Source organism: Pseudophryne corroboree, chromosome 2 (assembly GCF_028390025.1).
Source record: "Pseudophryne corroboree isolate aPseCor3 chromosome 2, aPseCor3.hap2, whole genome shotgun sequence".
NCBI lineage: Eukaryota > Metazoa > Chordata > Amphibia > Anura > Myobatrachidae > Pseudophryne > Pseudophryne corroboree.
In genome coordinates, this window is record NC_086445.1 from 405,426,487 (window position 1) to 405,433,034 (window position 6,548).

Genomic DNA, 6,548 nt, shown 5'->3' on the forward strand with positions numbered 1-6,548 from the left:
AAAACTGCCTATTAGAGCACTCCCTGTGAGTTCCAAGGGCGTCAGCTAGTTACCTGAAGTATATTAAGGTACTGGTATAAGTACCTACGGAAGAAATTTGTGAACAAAAAATGAGGTATTCAAAGCGACCAATGGTAACAATTGTAGCAGAGCAAAGCAGTTGTGAAAAATGATATACAAATTTATTATATTATATAGCACTAAAACAAAATTGAGTTAAAATCTGTGCAAAAAGAGGTAACATGCAGCTAAAATAGTACAAAAAATGCACACAGAAAAAATATATGAAAAAGGACATAGGACATAAAATATACAAAGGTAAAAAAAACTTTTTTTAAATTCGATTTAATGAGAGGAGTAAAAGTATCTTAACTTTTGATAAGTGAGGTAAGATGAAGGCAGCACCCAATGCATTTCGTCCTATCTGGACTTCATCAAGGGGTGATCTGAAGCTAGAGACAGACCATATATATATACTCAGCTACAAAGGAAGTGATGTGTACATTACTTCCTGTAATTAATTGAGTGAAGTGTTTGTAATTGTTCAAAATAAAATTATAATGCACAATTATTATAGGTGTGTTAATAGGGGCATGAAATCCTGTAAATTCAAGCTAGAACTACCAACAGAATGTTCATAAAGTAAGAAAAAGTCACAGTGCCGTGAACTTCCTGTCCGGGGCGTCCGTGACGTCATATCCGCCCCACATCCGATGTCCTTAACAGCCGGATGCACATGCGCCGGCTCCGTGCAGCGGAATGTGTTTATACTGCTGTCACTTGTCTTCAATGTGAGTAACAAGTTCATATACATATCCAGGGTAACACAGATCTCCGGTGGCCATTTGTTGTCCTCAATATTCAGCATTAGCGGCGGCCATAATTTTGGAGTCCGAGTTCATAGCCTTAAAGGAGCTGGTTGCTTGAATTCAGTGCTCTGCATATTCTAAGTCCAGCTCTATTTCGATTTTAGAAGTGCATAGAATGAGAGACAATGGGAAAATACAAATGATGAGAATGGGGTCACATTGGCGCAGTACCAATGTATCAAATACAATTATATGTTTTGATTATTCTGACAGTAAAGTTTAGATTCATAAAGTAGATGTAAAAACACACATAGGGCATATAATCCTAAATGGACCAAGTTTTTTTTTTAATTATTATTTTAAAAAAATGACTGCAAAAAATTATTGCGGAAGAACATTAGGACACTGTTCACAATTGATACTGGGACAGAATTCCCGGTGGTGTACACGGGGTATGATAATTGGGGGAGGATGTAGGCTAAAAAATGTATATAAACATAGCCATTTGAGCATTCCCACAGAACTCCTCCAGCATTTTTGTTTTTACAATACCCGATCTTCCAAGGAGGTCCCCCATCCTTGTACTGGCTGGGCCCAGCCTTGCTTAGCTTCCAAGATCAGACGGCATTGGGCGCCCCCAAGATGATATGATTGTAATGACAATGTGGAGTCATGAGTAGGGGCCCATAAATGTCCGTATATACAAGGATCATCATCCAAATCTGGGTGGAGGTAATCTTAGTGGAACCAACATTTAAAAGGAAGGACATATATCTATAAGCCAAGATGTCAAGAGATTCGCATGGTTTAGGTGGATGTTGAGATAAGAAATTATAATATCAAAAGGATGCAGTAAAGAATCAAAAATTAAAAAAATACAAAAACTTATTTGCAACAAATTAGGGTGGTTCCAACATTAACTGTTAGATCCTTAAAATTACAGCACCTGATTTTCCCTGGAGGTCCCCCAACCAGGTACTGGCCAGGCCCAAAGCTACTTCGCTTCCAAGATTGGTCGGAATTGGGCCTGTCCAGCATGGTATGGCTGTAATAATGGTCAGGTGATACGGGTACAGTTTAAATGAGAAGAGAGGTGAGGGAGCAAGTGAAAGAAGGATGCTTACATTACAAGAAGGGTGCTATCTCGTATCCTTCATTAAACCCATCAGGATGAAGAGTGTTCAGTTCGTAAATCCAGAACATCTCTCTCCTTGAAAGGAGGTTGGAAAGATCTCCGCCTCTGTCTCCTAAAGCCACCAGTTCAATGCCTTTGAACGTTAATGCCTCCAGATCTAAGTTATGGCACTGATGGAAATGTCTTGAAACCGCATGTGTTAAAACTTTGTTCCTTACGTTCCTAAAAAAAAAAAAAAATATATATATATATATATATATGTATATTATACTGTATATCTAACAGCCATTTAAGTACACATACAGATATCGTTTTAGACATTCTATACGTTTGGGATTATTGGTAGTGTCAGTAATGCCACACATCTCTTTGGGGACTGATTAGTAGCATGGTTTCAGTAGCGGATCTTGCCACGGGCAAGCAGGACTTTTGCCCGGGGAGCCGCCATCCGGAGTGCGCCGCACCATGGCAAGATCCGCCACTGTGCCCCCCGCAGTGCCTGCTGTGCCCCCCGATTTGAAGGGAACCAGACGCGTAGCGTCTAGTTTCCCTTAATGGAGAGGACCTTTGCTGTGCGGTGACACTAGGGGTCAAAATTGACCTCTAGTGTCTATGCTGTTCTATGGTAGAGACATAATAGCGTCTCTCCCATAGATCGAGGAGAGGAGAAGAGCGGCGCGGTGCCGGCGGAGGAGGTCTGCAGCGGTCTGGATCTGGAACAGGGATAGTAAGTATATATTTTTTTTTCTTTCAGCGGCGCTACAAGGGGCACAAATGAGGGCAAAACTGGCCATGCCCCCATTTGAAGGCACGCCCCTATACTTTGCCCGGGGCGCCACAAGGCCAAGAACTGGCCCTGCATGGTTTACACAGCAAAAGAGACAAATACATGATTACAGTAGATGTTAACAATGCATGATCAGCTTACACGCAGACATATCATATCCTAACATCTTTAGCCATATACATTTCACTGCAGTAAAACCACATACTGTAGTAAATATTGATAATTATAGCAATTTGGATAAATATCTGTCTTCTTTAAACAGACCAAGTTCAGATTCTTGTAATTTTATGAGTTTTGTGCTGTTATTCTATGTTGTGATATACTGTACTTGTTATTAGTAATGTCTAGTGATGAGCGGGTTTGGTTTCTCGGAAACCGAACCCCCCCGAACTTCACCCTTTTTACACGGGTCCGAGCCATACTCGGATTCTCCCGTATGGCTCGGGTAACCCAAGCGCGCCCGAACGTCATCATCCCGCTGTCGGATTCTCGCGATATTCGTATTCTATATAAGCAGCCGCGCATCGCCGCCATTTTCACTCGTGCATTGGAAATATTAGGGAGAGGACGTGGCTGGCGTCCTCTCCGTTATTGTTGAACTTGATTGTGCTGTGCACTATTGCTTAATTGTGGGGAGGGCTGGGGAGCAGCTGTATATAGGAGGAGTACAGTGCAGAGTTTTGCTGATCAGTGACCACCGGTTATCCGTTCTCTGCCTGAAAAAAACGCTCCATATCTGTGCTCACAGTGTGCTGCATATATCTGTGCTCACACTGCTTAATTGTGGGGACTGGGGAGCAGCTGTATTATATAGCAGGAGTACAGTGCAGAGTTTTGCTGACAGTGACCACCAGTATATGTTGTCTGCCTGAAAAACACTCCATATCTGTGCTCAGTGTGCTGCTTTATTGTGGGGACTGGGGACTCCCAGTATAATATTATATAGGAGGAGTACAGTGCAGAGTTTTGCTGACCAGTGACCACCAGTATATAATATATAGCATTACGGTACAGTAGGCCACTGCTGTACCTACCTCTGTGTCGTCATTCATTAAGTATACTATCCATCTACATTCTATACGTGTGGTGCATTTTAGTTTTGCAGTTTGCTGAAACAGTGACCACCAGTATACTATATATAGCAGTACGGAAAGCCACTGCTGTACCTACCTCTGTGTCGTCATTCATTAAGCATACTATCCATCTACATTCTAGACCTGTGGTGCATTTTAGTTTTGCAGTTTGCTGACACAGTGACCACCAGTATACTATATATAGCAGTACGGAAGACCACTGCTGTACCTACCTCTGTGTCGTCATTCATTAAGTATACTATCCATCTACATTCTATACCTGTGGTGCATTTTAGTTTTGCAGTTTGCTGAAACAGTGACCACCAGTATACTATATATAGCAGTACAGTACGAAAGGCCACTGCTGTACCTACCTCTGTGTCGTCATTCATTAAGTATACTATCCATCTACATTCTATACCTGTGGTGCATTTTAGTTTTGCAGTTTGCTGACACAGTGACCACCAGTATACTATATATAGCAGTACGGAAGGCCACTGCTGTACCTACCTCTGTGTCATCATTCATTAAGTATACTATCCATCTACATTCTGTACCTGTGGTGCATTTTAGTTTTGTAGTTTGCTGACACAGTGACCACCAGTATACTGTATATAGCAGTACGGAAGGCCACTGCTGTACCTACCTCTGTGTCGTCATTCATTAAGTATACTATCCATCTACATTATATACCTGTGGTGCATTTTAGTTTTGCAGTTTGCTGGCACAGTGACCACCAGTATACTATATATAGCAGTACGGTATGGAAGGCCACTGCTGTACCTACCTCTGTGTCGTCATTAATTAAGTATACTATCCATCTACATTCTATACCTGTGGTGCATTTAAGTTTTGCAGTTTGCTGACACAGTGACCACCAGTATACTATATATAGCAGTACGGAAGGCCACTGCTGTACCTACCTCTATGTCGTCATTCATTAAGTATACTATCCATCTACATTCTATACCTGTGGTGCATTTTAGTTTTGCAGTTTGCTGACACAGTGACCACCAGTACACTATATATAGCAGTACGGTACGGAAGGCCACTGCTGTACCTACCTCTGTGTCGTCATTCATTAAGTATACTATCCATCTACATTCTATACCTGTGGTGCATTTTAGTTTTGCAGTTTGCTGACACAGTGACCACCAGTATACTATATATAGCAGTACGGAAGGCCACTGCTGTACCTACCTCTGTGTCGTCATTCATTAAGTATACTATCCATCTACATTTTATACCTGTGGTGTATTGTAGTTTTGCAGTTTGCGGACACAGTGACCACCAGTATACTATATATAGCAGTACGGAAGGCCACTGCTGTACCTACCTCTGTGTCGTCATTCATTAAGTATACTATCCATCTACATCCTATACTTGTGGTGCATTTTAGTTTTGCAGTTTGCTGACACAGTGACCACCAGTATACTACATATAGCAGTACGGTACGGAAGGCCACTGCTGTACCTACCTCTGTGTCGTCATTCATTAAGTATACTATCCATCTACATTCTATACCTGTGGTGCATTTTAGTTTTGCAGTTTGCTGACACAGTGACCACCAGTATACTATATATAGCAGTACGGAAGGCCACTGCTGTACCTACCTCTGTGTCGTCATTCATTAAGTATACTATCCATCTACATTTTATACCTGTGGTGCATTTTAGTTTTGCAGTTTGCTGACACAGTGACCACCAGTATACTATATATAGCAGTACGGAAGGCCACTGCTGTACCTACCTCTGTGTCGTCATGCATTAAGTATACTATCCATCTACATTCTATACCTGTGGCGCATTTTAGTTTTGCAGTTTGCTGACACAGTGGCCACCAGTATAATATATATAGCAGTACTGAAGGCCACTGCTGTACCTACCTCTGTGTCATCATTTATTAAGTATACTATCCATCTACATTATATACCTGTGGTGCATTTTAGTTTTGCAGTTTGCTGACACAGTGACCACCAGTGTACTATATATAGCAGTACGGAAGGCCACTGCTGTACCTACCTCTGTGTCGTCATTCATTAAGTATACTATCTATCTACATTCTATACCTGTGGTGCATTTTAGTTTTGCAGTTTGCTGACACAGTGACCACCAGTATACTATATATAGCAGTACGGAAGGCCACTGCTGTACCTACCTCTGTGTCGTCATTCATTAAGTATACTATCCATCTACATTCTATACCTGTGGTGCATTTTAGTTTTGCAGTTTGCTGACACAGTGACCACCAGTATACTATATATAGCAGTACGGAAGGCCACTGCTGTACCTACCTCTGTGTCGTCATTCATTAAGTATACTATCCATCTACATTTTATACCTGTGGTGTATTGTAGTTTTGCAGTTTGCGGACACAGTGACCACCAGTATACTATATATAGCAGTACGGAAGGCCACTGCTGTACCTACCTCTGTGTCGTCATTCATTAAGTATACTATCCATCTACATCCTATACTTGTGGTGCATTTTAGTTTTGCAGTTTGCTGACACAGTGACCACCAGTATACTATATATAGCAGTACGGTACGGAAGGCCACTGCTTTACCTACCTCTGTGTCGTCATTCATTAAGTATACTATCCATCTACATTCTATACCTGTGGTGCATTTTAGTTTTGCAGTTTGCTGACACAGTGACCACCAGTATAATATATATAGCAGTACGGAAGGCCACTGCTGTACCTACATCTGTGTCGTCATTCATTAAGTATACTATCCATCTAC

At 41.5% G+C, this 6,548-nt stretch overlaps 2 pseudogenes; both read right to left on the minus strand.

The window, feature by feature from the left end:
- Nucleotides 1-1,349: 1,349 nt before the first annotated feature.
- Nucleotides 1,350-1,468, minus strand: LOC135052389 (5S ribosomal RNA; annotated as a pseudogene).
- Nucleotides 1,469-1,743: 275 nt separating this feature from the next.
- Nucleotides 1,744-1,862, minus strand: LOC135051442 (5S ribosomal RNA; annotated as a pseudogene).
- Between the last annotated feature and the right edge of the window lie 4,686 nt (nucleotides 1,863-6,548).